We start from the raw sequence: 15,548 nt of genomic DNA on the forward strand, positions 1-15,548 counted from the left end.
TCCTGGTAAGAAGATAACGTACCAAGCAGGAAATGACATGTTGAAGATACGAGATGCTTTTGAAAATTCTGCTACTGATTGATCATCTATCAATATGACAACAAACAATGGTTTTCGTATTTTGTATAAGTACCATGACGTGTTTGACATATTCAAAAAGGGTATGTTAATAAAAGAAATTTTGTTTCGAGATAACAAACGTGCCCAAGTTTGTACCATGGTATTAAATTTTAAATCTGAAAATATTGGAATAATTGTGTAAGAATAAAATATTTTGCATTGCAAAAATTTGATCTCTCAAAAGTTAATTCAATTATTGAAAGACAATACTTTAATATTTCCATATTATATTTTTGAATATCGTATTATGCATAAACTATTCGTGCATCCTAATATATTTAATTTAATTTTGTTGTTTAAATTATTTTAATTACATATATTTATAATTTAATTAACTTTTCCTGAGGACAATCAAATACACGTTAACGAATGAATTAAATCGTACGTACCTCCGATATAAGCAGCAGTGTATAAGAGAAATACGGAAGATGTTTTATAAAAATGACATATCTCGATAACGTTAGAGACATAATTTTCCGCGAGAAATCTATCCGATGAAAATGTCCGGGAGTTGAAGAAACACATGACGTAGGATAAGAAAAATAAATATGTGAATAAGAAAACTAACAAACTTGACATGATAAACTTTGACCTGGTTCTAAACACACTGTGTACGATGTTGTAAATGAAATGTATTTTCAAAGTATGGGAATGAATGGAAAGAAATTTCTCTGGTCAAATGGTTGGAATGAAGAGGAGGTTCATAAATTAAACGTGGAAAAAAGTCTAACGATAATAAATGATATTTTATCAAGATTATTTCTAATCTTTGTCAATATGTTTAACCTTTCTGATGGCAAGATGCGAATTCTCTCATAAATTTACATACACGTTGATACACATAGCGATTACTATCATGGGAAATTTGACACGTTGCTGCGATCGAAATTTTACTCGTTCCAAATAGGAAAATTATGTTTATTAAAAAACTCCCGACGATACGAGATTCGATTTATAAATAAATAATATATTAAATGTAATTTCTTTTTTTATTTCTTTCTTTCTCTTTTTTGTCCCGACTATAAAATAATGGATATAATATACTTCGTAGAAAAATAAAATATTTCTACACTTTGAAATAATTCAAATATGTGTGGGTGTGTTCGATGAACGAAGAAAAAAGAAACTATGTCATAAGTATATATGTTTAAGGATATAATAATAAAAAAATATTTATATATATTCTTCTTCAATTTAATGTTGTAATTAAATATGCAAAAGCTTAGATCTATCTGAGCGTGTTTAAATTCCATTAGAAAATTACAATCAAAATAAAATATGTAATTTGAATAAGAAAAAATTGAACATTGGTATTTTCGTTAATATCGAATTTGCGCAAATTTGCGATTAGAATAGTATTGTGGAAAATTATTTTTCCTTTGTAAGTAGAATCCTGACGATTTGATCGATATAATGTGATCCACCGTCAACGATTTCTTTCTGTTATAAGCAAAAATACATTTTTCTAAGATTAGAATAAGAACACTCAAAACAACACCGATTAGGATGAACAGAATGAGTAATAAAACGCTGTTTATGTGAACCGGTTTTGGATAAGGCATAACATTGAAATTCTTTTTAAATATCGTATCTTTCAAACGATACATCATTCCATTGTTGATAAATTTCTGCAATCTGCAATAACAGTGTTCATTAACAACGTAGAATAAATGAAAATGAATATTATTTATTATGTACCTACTGAAAATTAATAACCTCGGTGAATGGATTATACTTTGACAAAGCAATAGCTAAAGTTTCTATACGTCCAGTTGGAATGGCAACAACGTTGCACGGTATTTTAGAATTTACGCTCTCCTTTCTTGAGAATGACGTGTACATTGCTAATTTATTATTTTTACAGATCTGTAAGTTAATAATAAATATTATTAATATAATTGATGTATTTTTTATTAATGTAATAAAAATTATTTCTTTTTATATATATTTTTGTGTTTGTAATAACATTTCGAACATTACCATTCGAAATGCTTCTTCTGTTGTTTCCGGCAATTTGTCTTCATCTATAATCAACTTCTTTAATTTCTGCATTAGCGGATCTTTTGAGTTCTGCAAATAAAAATATTCTATTAGATAAAAATAGAATACAGGACGAGATAAAGGTTGTTTTATTCAAAGATTCGTTTATGTGAGTAATTTGTTCATGCAATGATAGTTAACGGCTGATATTTTTCTACAATATAGCTTTTCATGTGATTATTATCACAATAATATATTTTATTAAATTTTATTTCTTTTTGTTATTGTGCACATCTTGTATTAAATCGTTTTAAAAATGAATCACAAATTAACCAAAGAAGTGTTTTTTGTGTTGCTAACAATATTTATGATGGAAAAATTAATAAAGGCACAAAATTTTGGGGAGACAACGCGCGAATTTTATTTAGCCCTTTATTAAATGAAATATTAGAATAAAATTGATTGAGAAAGAATAACTAGCATACTCACTGTGAACATATCATAATCGGAAGAAGCATGATAAATAGCTAATTGATAAGTACCGTCTTCAACAAAGGTTTCTAACGAATTAAAAGGTACGGTTTGCATATTAGAAGTTAGAAAACTAACCAAAGCTGCAGAATAAGCAGCCAATAAGACGACAGCCAAAATCGATATAGAAAAGTATGTTATTCTTAACGACGAATTATTAGGAAAATCTAAAAGAAATATAAAATGTATTATTAAAAAAGACAAGTCGCTCTCCCCTCCCCAAAAAAAAAAAATTAAAAAAGAAATTAGAATTAAAACAATATTGTATACAACCAGCGAGTCCTTGTTGACAAATTATTCCCCAAATCTCGAGAAAATTATCTGATAACAAATTTACGACGCAACGATCTGTTTCATTTTGTTTTTTTATAAAAACCAATAAGATCGTTGTGACAATTAATATTCCAAACATAGTAATCCAAAGTGTAGAAGTAAATGTCTGAAAAAAAAATAAAAAACCAAAAAGTAGTAACTATTAAATTAACAAGATTTAAAAATGTCAAACTAAATAATGTTAATTATAAATTATCGTACTAAGAAATACGATGACCATTTAATAACGAATCTTTGTGGTTTTCGTATGTATAGACAATTTTTGGATACTAAAAGAGGAATAGTAAAGTCAATGACGTTCAATCTCAAACTGGTCATAGTAAAATCGGAGAATGCGATATCAACACGTTTACTACACAATTCATCGATAGCACCAGAGCAAGTGTTAAATTTTGGATCCCACATTCCATTTTTAGATACTTGCGAGACGATGTCAAAAGTAAAATTCAGAGAGAAAGATAGTTCTTTTATTATTTTACTGAATACACCATCCAATTGGCCATCCTTATTAACGCTTACAAATTTATTATCCTAAAAAAAAGAAAAAAAATATATGTTCAATGGTTCACAAGGATATATTATAAAAGAAAATTAATGAAGAATAATTTGTATTTCTTTTTGCAAATTTGAATGAACCTCTTGTACAGAAAATGAGATAACTCAATGATAGAATATTTTACTTAACTTAACCCCCCTCCCGCTCTGATTTACACAGAAGATCTGTTCTTCAAAATAAATAAAAAACAATGTAAATTGAAAAAAAGTGTAAATCGAAATTATCGCGTAAAGTAACGTGTTAACTGGGAAACAGTTGTACAACATAGCAATGAGATCAATCGGTATTAGTTTTTTTGCAATAATAAATATTTATATATATATAGTATACAAAAGTTTACCTTAACAACAGCAGCTTTTATGTTTAAACCATGTAAATTATTTTTCTTTTCTAAGTACAGATCATTAGAAATTTGATCGAAAATTCCTTTCTTCCAGCTCCACTTTGCTAAATCAATGATCTCCGTACGATTACTATTAATCGAGTACCATTTTCTTAACATATTTTCATTACCGCAACGTACCAACATCTCCGAGTCGAATCTCAAGTGAAATATATTACCGGGCGGATTCTGACAATAATCGAAACCATAACCGTTGTAAATAAAAATAACTAACCACGCGCCAAACGACATGTCATATGTACTAGCTGCCAAAGAAAATTCATTAATCGCACTGTAATTAGAAATAATCGCGATGTAATGTGGTCTTTCGATTCGTTTAACGTAATACGTTGATTCGTGCATATCGGAAAAGTAAAAATTTGTTGTCGTAAAACCGTGGCGAGAAAGTGCACGAGTCCATTTGAAAACCATCGTCGTCATTTCCATTTCTAAAGGAAAAATTAGAAAAAAAATCAAATTCAAAAGAAATTATACAACAAATTCAATGAAAAATTCAATGTCCCGGTAATTATGCTACTGGCCTAAATTCAAAAATAAGAAATATGAGTTTTATGATAAATTTGATATTAAAGTCATTTATTATATTATAAAAAATAAATCATAGAATAAATTTGTATAATATTTTGTCATAATTACCAACACGAATGAAAAATAAATGAAAAATATCTTCCTACCTTTGACTGCCTCGGCATATAAAAAAATGACGGATTTCGTATTGTAAAGTTTGCAAACTGCGATGATTAAAGAAACGTATTCGTCACCAATAGAAAGAAGTTCGTACGATTTAGCCATTTTTGGTAGTAAAAAAATAATCAAAAATATCGTTAATCGAACAATGAATTTCATTTTGTTTTGAGAAGAGATTAGTATGAAAATTGTTACACGACGAGGAAAGAAGATCGAACGAGACTAAAGTTTTTAAACTCTTCAAAGTATTATAGTTATTTCGAATAATGCAATCATCGTGTAGATCTGATTGCACGCAACGTAAGTGTATATATGTGTTTGAATATTCTTTCAAAGAAAATAATTGAATATCTGCTGGCATACATTTATAATCGATCGATTGATAAACTTTGCTTTAATTTTTTTTTTTTTTTCAATCAAGCGTATATAGGTACGTGTTTGTTTTTATTTTATTTTTTTTTTTTTATATCAATACATTGATATTTTTCTAGCATGCACGGTTTTTAAAGACGAAAATGAAACAATACATAATACAAAATGAAAAAAATTCTCTGTATTTCAATAGAAATAATATAATGAAATTTTTCTCCGATCGCGTTATTATCATTTTAATATAATAAAATTCAATGTAACACTTGAATAATTTCGTATTATAAAATATATAATTTTATAATGTACAAGCGTGATCATTTATTGTGATTGTCATCTTCATGGGAAATTTGACACGCTGTGCTATTAAATTGACTTACTCTGCATAGAAAAATATGTTTATCAAAAAACTCGAGAAAAAGCGATTTAATTTAACTACCTGACCACCTGACTCATAAATACAAAATGATGATTGCAAATTTGTTTCTTTTTACTGACTATAAAATTTATAAACTATAAATGAAAATTTATATTATATATTATATGATATTATAAACGCGAAACAAATTCAAATATTTGTACGTGAACCTTATGAATAAATAAAAACAAATCTTTCATCTATAAGTACATACGCGCCTAAGTGTATAATAAAATAAAAAGGGAAAAAAAAGAAAAAGAATTCTATATCAATTTATAGTCGTATTTTAAATTATGCAAAAGCTCAGACATGCCTATGCGAGTTTACATTCCATTAGAATATTACAATCGAAATTAAAAAGTTAAAACCTTATCGTTAATAATGTATTCTCACGCATTTTCGATTGTCATCATTTATGTTTACATATTTTACACTTTGTTTCTTTTTATCACCAACTTTTCTGATGATTTATTTAACGCAATACGATTTGTTATTAATTTCTTTTTCCTTTTATGAGCGAAAAAACACATTTCTATAATTAAAATAAGAATACTTAATACGATACCAATTAGTATGAAAAAAATAATCGATATTACACTGGTTATGGATACTGGATTATGATGTTTAGTTACGTCGTTAAATTTCTTTTCAAATGTTATCTCTTTCAAACGATACATCACTCCATTGTTGATAAATTTTTGCAAGCTGTAATAAATTTGTATTTTGATGATACATTTTAAATGATAATTTGAGAATTATTCGTTTAATACTTACTGAAAATTAATGATACCGGTGAAGGGATTGTGTTTAGATAAAATAATTGATAATGTGTTAACAGCTCCAGCTTCAATGGACATGATGTTACACGGTATTTTCAAAAGTATATCCTTTTGTATTTCATTATACGTGTAAATTGCTAATTTCCTATCTTTACAGACCTGTAATAAGAATTAAATTATCTATCTGTAAAAGTTTGTGAATATATTTTATTTGTTTTTAATAATAATTTATCTTACTTGCATAAATCCTTCCAGCATAGATACTGGCAATTTGTCTTCATCGAGCATCAGTTTCATTACTTGTCGTGAAAGTGAATCAGTCGAATGCTGCGAATATAAATATTTGTTTATATATAAATATATTTAATGAAAATTATTTTCGTTTAAAACACCTTGGATTTCGAATATGAAAATTAACCCCTCTATTTTATTTACCTATTAATTTATAATTCATTAATTCTATCCATTTTATAAATTACGTCTTATATTTACCCCATTGGAAATAAGAAAATAATTTTTCAAACAACTTATAATGTAATAGATAAAAATTTCAATATTAAAATAATTACGTAACATACTCACTGCAAACACGTCATAATCAGAAGTACCACGAAAAACAGCAATTCGATAAGTACCATCTTCGATAAAACTTTCTAACGAACGAAAGGGTATAACTTTGATAGAAGATGTTAAAAAACTTATCAAAGCTGCGGAATAGGCGGCCAATAAAACGTAACAAAAGATAAACATTGAAAAATATGTTATCCTTAATGATGATCTATCAGGAAAATCTAAAACAAACGACGAATATTTATTGTAAAATTAATTATTCATCTGAAACAAGTTTTAGATAAAAATTAAAAAAAAAAAAAACAAAACGTATATAAAATAACTAACCAGTCAATCCTTGTTGACACAAAATACCCCAAACCTCTAAAAAATTATCTGACCACAGATGTCCAATTTCTCGTACGGATCCACTTTGTTTTTTAAGAATAATCAACAAAATCGATGCGACAATTAATATCCCGTACGTACAAAGCCAAACAGAACGAGAAAAAGCCTAAAAATGAAACGAACATTGTATTTAATTGGCAAAGGTTAATTTTTAAAAATAAAAAAAAAATAAAAATACGATCGGAAAAATTCTCGTACGAGAAAATAAGTCGACCATTCGATCGCGAATATATGTGGTTCCTGAATGTGAAGATAATTTTTGGTAACTAAAAGAGGGAAAGTAAAATCAACGACGTTCAATCTTGCACTGGTCATAGAAAAATCCGAAAGAGAAACGTCAGCACGTTTCGAAGATATTTCTGCTATTGCACCAGTCCAAGTCCCTTCTTTTTGGTCCCATCTTCCATATTCCTTTATTTTGGAGACTATGTTAAAACTAAAATTTAAACTCACGCAAAGCTCTTGTAATATTTTACCAAATACTCCGTCTAATTCGCCATCTTCGTTAACGTAAACGAATGATCCCTCCTACAAAATATAAATAAATAAAAAAAGATCAAACAATTTGCGTCATTATTTTAAATATTAAAACATCAATATATAAAATATATGTGTATATATATAATATATAAAAAAATTTTTAATTTATTATATGAGATACAAACTAATAAACTAAAAGTTAGAACGCGCATTAATTGATATTTTATTTATGATTATAAAATCACACACACACACAAGTTTCTTTTTAATTTAAATTTATATTACAAATATATTTCCTACGCGTGTTATCAGATATCACACACACGTCAAGACAACAACTGCTATATATAATATATAAAAAAATTCTAAATTTATTATATGAAATACAAACTAATAAACTAAAAGTTAAAACGCGCATTAATTGATATTTTATTTAGGATTATAAAATCACACACACACACACAAGTTTCTTTTTAATTTAAATTTATATTACAAATATATTTCCCACGCGTGTTATCAGGTATCACACACACGTCAAGACAACAACTGCTTAAATTATTTCAAACTCAGATTACAATAAATAAATAAGAAAAAAAAAAAATTTGATAAACATTTCTCAAATGAAATATTATACCTCAACAATAACAGCTTTCATGACCAAACCTTGTAAATTACATCTTCTATCGTAAAGAGAATTAGGTGCCATTTTAATGATCCCTTTTTCCAAGCTCCACTTTGCCACATCATCAATCTCAGTATGATTTTGACCGATCGAATACCACTCCCGTAAAATATTTTCCGTACCACAACGTACCAACATTTCCGAGTCGAATCTCAAGTGAAATATATTACCAGGTGGATTACGACAATAATCTGAACCTTTTCCCTTGTAAATGAACAACACAAGCCACACGGCAAACGACATGTCAAATGTACTAGTAGCCAATGAGAATTCATTGATAGCGTTGTAATTAGATATCACTGCTATGTAATGGGGTCTAACTATTCGTCCCACGTAATAAGACGATTCGTGTAACTCCGAAAAATACAAATTCGAGGTGGTAAAACCTTCGCGTGATAATGCACGCGTCCATTTAAAAACCATCGTTGTCATTTCCATTTCTAAACAATGAAAAATAAAATAAAATATAGTAAACGTTAAAGAAGAAGAAGAAAAAACACGGTGAAATATTATCGCACCTTTTATCGATTCGCCGTATAAAAAAATGGTTGACCTCGTGTTATACAATTTGCAAATTTGAATGATGAAAGAAATGTCGTCGTCATCGATGGAATAAAGTTCGTACGATCTCACTAACTTTGAATACAAAATAATAAGCAGAATCATCTTTAATTGCACTACGAGTATCATTTTTCTATATTTTTTCACTCGTCGAATCACCGAATTATTCGACAATTTTTGTTGCCTTATTTGAAAATAATATCGATAATTATTTTGCGTAAAAATATGTATATAAATTTTCACGCGGCAACGAGAGAAGATCGCATGAAACTAAATTTCTAAACTATCGAGAGAATAAATGTCACTTCGATTATTCCGGTTCTTGTCGTGTAGATCGAAAAACACAGGACCTCTGTGTGTGTGTGTGTGTGTACGTGACGTGTCCACAATATTAGTTGGAAGAAAATAATTTTACCTGTTGGCTGGCATTGATTAATAATATTTATCGATCGATTAATAAACGTTCTTTTTATTTTATCCCGACTTTTTGTCACCCTTTCCTTCTTCGATACGTGGAATTATATCCGTATTTACATACTGAGTAAATATACACGTGTATACACGCGCGTTTTTATAATTGTACGTTTGATATGTAAATGGCTCTCTACTATTCTGAAAGAAAAAAAGAAAGAAAAAAAAAAACAAAGAGAAAGTTGATGTTTTATTGGAATAATTTATTAGATCTTTCCGATTGAGGTAAACGAATAAATTGCTTGATGATGATTGCGACCATCATAGATTTGAATAGTAATACCTGCTCAATTATTGAAGACGTATAGAAAAAAAATACTGAAAATGTATTTACTGATGATTATCTAACTTTATTTAAGCACTTTTCAAACTTTATCAGTTGGTGAACCTAAATGATCTAAATTTTGTACATTTTGGTTAAAAAATGAAATAAATTAAGATACATTTTCATATATACCAACGATTTATTTTTAATTGGATTAAATTGCAATGAAAAATTATTATGCAGTTTTTGGTAATCTTTATTGAATCGTGCACAACCTTAAATTTACACAAATTTTCATTAGAACAACCCATAGTGATTTTTAATACTTCAAGCGTGCGTAATTTTGCGTATTATTGGAAATATTTTTTATACTTTTCTTCTTTTTTTTATAAAATTTTGACGATTTAATCTGTGGGACTCGATCTATCATCGATTTGTTTTTTATTTTACGAGAAAAAATAGACTTTTCTATGATCAAAATACAAATACTCAAAATGATTCCAAGTGGGATAAGAAAAATGACCGATAATACATTGCTTATGCGAACTGGTTTATGCTCAATATTGTCGATGAATTTTTGTTTAAATGTCGTATCTCTTATTCGATTCATCATTCCATTGTTGACAAATTTTTGCAAACTGGAATTAATTAATTGTGCTTTAATTAACGGTTAACGATTATTTTTATAATTAATTTTACTCACCGATAATTAATGACCTTTGTAAATGGATTATGCTTAGATAAGATCACAGCTAAATTATCTATATGTCCTGCTTTGATAGAAGCCACTTTACATGGTATTTCAAGACTTTTCGTATTTTTTATTTCGTCAGACGTGTAGATCGCTAGTTTTTCATCTTTACAAATCTAATAATTAAATTCATAATTATTACTAATCAAATTATTACAAATACAGGATGGCTCAAAAGTCACCAGATTATTACGAGAGATGTTCGAAGAAACTATAAAAATTATTTTCATTATTTTTTTTATAAATAATACTTCATCGTACTTTTTCAAATCCTTCGAGTATATTGACCGGCAAATTTTCTTCTTCTATCATTATAGTCATCAATTTTTTCGCAAGCGAATCTTTCGAATTCTAGAAATAAATTTTTGTTTATTGCTTTGTGTGGTATGAATAAAAAATATTTGGCAATGATTTTATGATAAATAACGTTAGCAATTAAAATACTTACTGCAAAGTTGTCATAATCAGCAGTACCGCGAAATACGGCAAATTTGTATGTACCATCTTCAACAAAGCCTTCTAATGAACGGAAAGGTAAAAAATAAATGACGGACGTTAAAAAACTTATCAAGGCCGCGGAATATGCCGTTGATAAGACCAAAGCCATTAAACACATTGAAAAGTATGTTATTCTTAACGAAGATCTATAAGGAAAATCTAAAGTACACGAATACTTAATGTAAACGTAAACATTAAAAATAAATAAATGAAAAACAATTTAAAAAGAAAAAAAAAACATTTGATCGAACCTGTTATTCCTTGTTGACAAAAAATACCACAAATTTCAATAAAATTATCGGATATTAAAGGTCCAAGGTAACGATTGGTCCCATTTCTGATTTTAATAAAAATCAATAAAGCCGATGCAACGATCAATACTCCAAAAATAGAAATCCAAATAGAATAAGCGAAAGTCTAAAATAAAAAATTAACATTTTTTGTTTGTTTTAAAAGAATCGTTGATAATTAATAGGTAAAGAAAAAACTATTTTGAATTGGTATTATTTCGTACTAGAAAATAAGACGACCATTCAACAGTAAATATATGCGGTTCTTGAATGTAAATACAACTTTCGGATAATAAAAGAGGAAAAGTAAAATCAACGACGTTCAATCTAGTACTAGTCATAGAAAAATCTGAAAGAGAAATATCTGCACGGCCTGAATTTATTTCTCCAATTGCACCAGACCAAGTGTTTTTTTTTGGGTTCCATATTCCATACTCTTCTACTTCGGAGACAACGTTGAAACTAAAATTAAGAGTCGCACAAAGTTCCCTTAATATTTGACCAAATATTCCGTCTAATTCGCCATCTTTGTTAATATTAGTAAATGGTCCATCCTAGAAAATTCATGAAAAATAATAAAGACTTAATAAAGTTTTGAATTTTTAAACATATTATTACTCACAAGGCACGACCATATTATTTCAAATTACATTAATACGATAATTTAAATAATCAAATATCTTTACCTTAACTAATACAGCTTCCATAATCAAACCGTGCAAATTAAATCTTCTGTCGTAAAGAGAACCATTAACAATTTGGGTGATCCCTTTATCCAAGCTCCATGTTGCTAGATCATTTATTTCCGTTTGATTTTCATCGATCGAATACCATTCTCGTAACATATTTTCCCTATTACAACGTACCAAAACTTCCGAGTCGTATCTCAAATGAAATATATTACCCGGTGGACTTTGACAATAATTCGAGTCGTAAATGAATACAACTAACCACGCGGCAAAAGACATGTCAAATGTACTAGTTGCTAATGAAAATTCATTGATCGCTGCATCTTCAGAAATCACTGCGATGTAATGCGGTCTAACTATTCGATTTACGTAATATGACGATTCGTGCAATTCGAAAAAATACAAGTTCGAAGTGGTAAAACCTTGGCGTGAAAATGCACGAGTCCATTTAAAAATCATCGTGGTCATTTCTATTTCTAAAGAAAAGAAAACAAAAACAAATTCAAATTGAGAAACAATATATTATTATTATATAAACCATAAACTTCTATTACACTTTTGCCAATATTTTTCTACCTTTGGTCGAATTGGCGTATAAAAAGATGGTGGATTTTGTTCCGTAAAATTTGCAAACGTCGATGATAAATGAAACGTATTCGTCTTCGGTAGGAAGAAATTCGTATGATTTTTTCATCTCCGAAATAAGAATAAGAAAAAGAACGAATAGATTGAATCCCGTAAAAAGTCTCATTTTGTTTGTTTGTTTGCTTTTTAATAATAATTCACGAATTTTAAGACACTTTTGTTTTTTCTTTTTACATCGTACGAGTAAACTTTTCATGGACTAAATATGAATGTGACTGGAAGAGACGATTGTGTGGATGTGAGACTAAATTTATAAATTATTAAATAGAATTATTGTCAATTTGAATATTGCGATTGTCGTGGAGATTATAATGCACGCAACTGTTTTGCATGAGCATTTACTGATCATGACAAATATTTTATTCGTGCTCGCACTGATCTATCAATTGATCGGTTAATAAAATATTATTTGTATATTTCTTTTGAATATTCTAGCAAATATATATAAATCAGAATTCAAGGATACACGCGTTACATCGTTTTTTATAAGAAATAATTTTATAATGCAAATTCTTTAAAAACAAATATACAAACTATAAATCCATTATTTGTTTTACGAAATTATGAGAGTATTATAGAAAATAATTATAATCGATTAAAATACATGTTAAAAAGTTTGTTTTAATGTATTGTAAGATACCCTGTTGATAAAAATTTATATTACATATAGTTGTAAATTGCATCGTCTTAAAATTAACATAGCAATTACTCAAAAATAATTTAATAGCTGTAATAATCGATATAATCTAGACATGAACTATATACGTAATGATTCGTGAACTTCACAAGTTATAGTTCGATAATTCTTTCTACATAAACGAAAGCTTTGAGTGAAGGCAAGTACTGTATACACAAATGACAATTATATTATAAACATTAATTGAAAGAGCATATTAATGTCATTACTACAATAATGTAAATCTTATAATTTTTCAAATTTTGTGCAACATTTTTTCTAGAATGTTTCAGTTTTAACATCAAATTTTTGCAAAATAATAGACGGAACAATTTGCAAAACTAATTTCTTCTTCTTTTTACGAGCAAAAACACACACTTCGATGATTAGTATACAAATACTTAATACAATACCAATTAGAATAAAGAAAATAAGTGATATTACACTGGTTATGTGAACTGGCTTATATTTAATATTATCTGCATATGTCATTCTCAACGACTTCTGCTTTAAATGATGCATTCTTCCACTGTCGATAAATTTTTGCAATCTACAACAAGGATGAGCTTTGAAGTATACGATAAATGATATATTAACAGTAATAATGTAATACTTGCTGAAAATTGATGACGTCGGTGTACGGATTGTTTTTCGACAAAATTATACCAATACTATCTGATAGTCCTATTCGGATAGAAACAATGTCACATGGTAACTTAATATTAATATTTTCTTTTACTGCCTCAGATGTATAGAAAGCTATATTCTGATTTTCACAAACCTGTAATTTTTTAAGAAATAATAATAAAATAACGCATCTAAAAATTTACCTTTTTTTTTTCTTTTAATAATTCATCTTACTGTATTAAATCCTATCACTGCACTTGTTGACAAATTTTCTTCTTTTATCATTAATTTCCTTATTTTTGGCGCATATGGTTTCTTCATGTTCTATAAATAAAAATAATTCCACGATATTGTACATTTATATTTTTCAATACACTCTATTGTTATAATAAGTTACAATTATTTTAACATTAATAGTTCAAAAAGCAAGCTGGTAATTTCTAAGCTAAATTATACGAGAATTTTTTATATTATATCAAGAGTCTGATGAGTTTTAACTGATAAAGCAAATTCTACAAAAAACCAATAAACAATAAGTATTATACTTACCAAAAACATTTCATAAGTATGTGATCCACGAAAAACATAAAGCTGATAAGTACCGTCTTTAGCAAATTCTTCGAATGAACGAAATGGTAAAATTTTGTTCGCAGTAGTTAAAAAACTAATCAAAGCAGCTGAATAAGCGGCCCATAAGACGACTACTAAAATAAATATTGAGAAATATACTATTCTTAATGAATAAATATCAGGAAAATCTGAAAGAAAAATATAATTTATTGTTAAAAAAGAGAGATAAATTCGAAAAAAATAAAAAAAAATATATTAAATGTCAAACCTGCTAGACCCTGCTGACACAATATACCCCAAATCTCTAGAAAACTATCCGCTAATAAAAATTCTGTTTTTCGATCAGTTCCAGCATTTAGTTTTAAAAAAATTAGCAAGATGGATGCAACGATTAATACCCCAAACATAGAAATCCAGATATAATACGAAAACGTCTATTAAAAAAAATATAGCGTTCGTAATAAAATGAGGATAAGAAAAATAAAAAAATGAACATAATTTGATCATACCAAAAAAAAAGATGACCATTTAAACGAGAATTTTTGTGGTTCTTGAATAAAGAAACAAGTCTTTGAGACTATAAAGGGAAGCGTGAAATCAACGACATCTAATCTATTATTAGTCAAACTAAAATCAGATACAGCAATATCAGCTCTTCCAGAAATTAATTCTCCCATTGCACCAGACCAACTCTTATTTTTTTGATTCCATATTCCATGCTCTTCAATTTCTGCGACAATTTGGAATGTAAAATTCAGAGCAACACACAGTTCTTCAAATATTCTACCAAATATCCCATCTAATCTACCATTCTTCTTAACTTTTATAAATTCAGAGTTCTAAATAACAAAAAAGACAAGAATATGAAAATTTGTTAATAAGAAAATTATATGTCATTGATTATATTAGAAACAATAAAACGTAATGTTTTAAAGGATTTTTCAAAAATATAATAACTAAAAGGTCTGCCAAAAAATTCGTTTACCTTAACTGTAACAAGTTTCATATTTATACCCTTTAAATTATTCCTTCTATCGTACAAAGTATTAGAAACAATAGTTGTTATTCCGTTTTCTAAACTCCACAATGCTACGTCATCGATCTCCGTTTCATTTTTATCGACCGAATACCATTCACGTAAAATATTTTCCCTATTGCAACGGACGATCATTTTCGAGTCGAATCTCAAATGAAATATATTAAACGGTGG

This window comes from Polistes canadensis, unplaced genomic scaffold (assembly GCF_001313835.1).
Source record: "Polistes canadensis isolate GaletaPanama2010 unplaced genomic scaffold, ASM131383v1 scaffold_43, whole genome shotgun sequence".
Lineage (NCBI taxonomy): Eukaryota > Metazoa > Arthropoda > Insecta > Hymenoptera > Vespidae > Polistes > Polistes canadensis.